The sequence below is a fragment of the Malurus melanocephalus genome, unplaced genomic scaffold (genome assembly GCF_030028575.1).
Source record: "Malurus melanocephalus ecotype Western Australia unplaced genomic scaffold, MMel_1.1 scaffold_1027, whole genome shotgun sequence".
NCBI lineage: Eukaryota > Metazoa > Chordata > Aves > Passeriformes > Maluridae > Malurus > Malurus melanocephalus.
Window position 1 is genome coordinate 116,768 of NW_026624259.1, and position 337 is coordinate 117,104.

Sequence of the window (337 nt, forward strand, 5' to 3'; positions counted from 1 at the left end):
CTGGGGCTGTGTTAGGAGTCATTTGGTGCCCCCTCCCCGTCTCTGAACCCCGATTTTCCCAGGAATTCTGACTGGGCTTTGGGTCATCCCAGTGCTCCCATGTCCCTTAACCCCCAGTTTTCCCAGGAATTCTGACCGGGATTTGGGCACCCCCCTGTCCCTGATCCCCCCAGTTTTCCCAGGAATTACAACCAGAGTTTGGGTTCACCCCTGTCCCTTAACCCCCTATTTTCCCACAAATTCTGACCAGAATTTGGGCACCTCCTCTGTCCCTGATAATCACAATTTTTTCAGGAAAATTCAGGTCAGGAATTTTGACCGGGGTTTGGGCACCCCT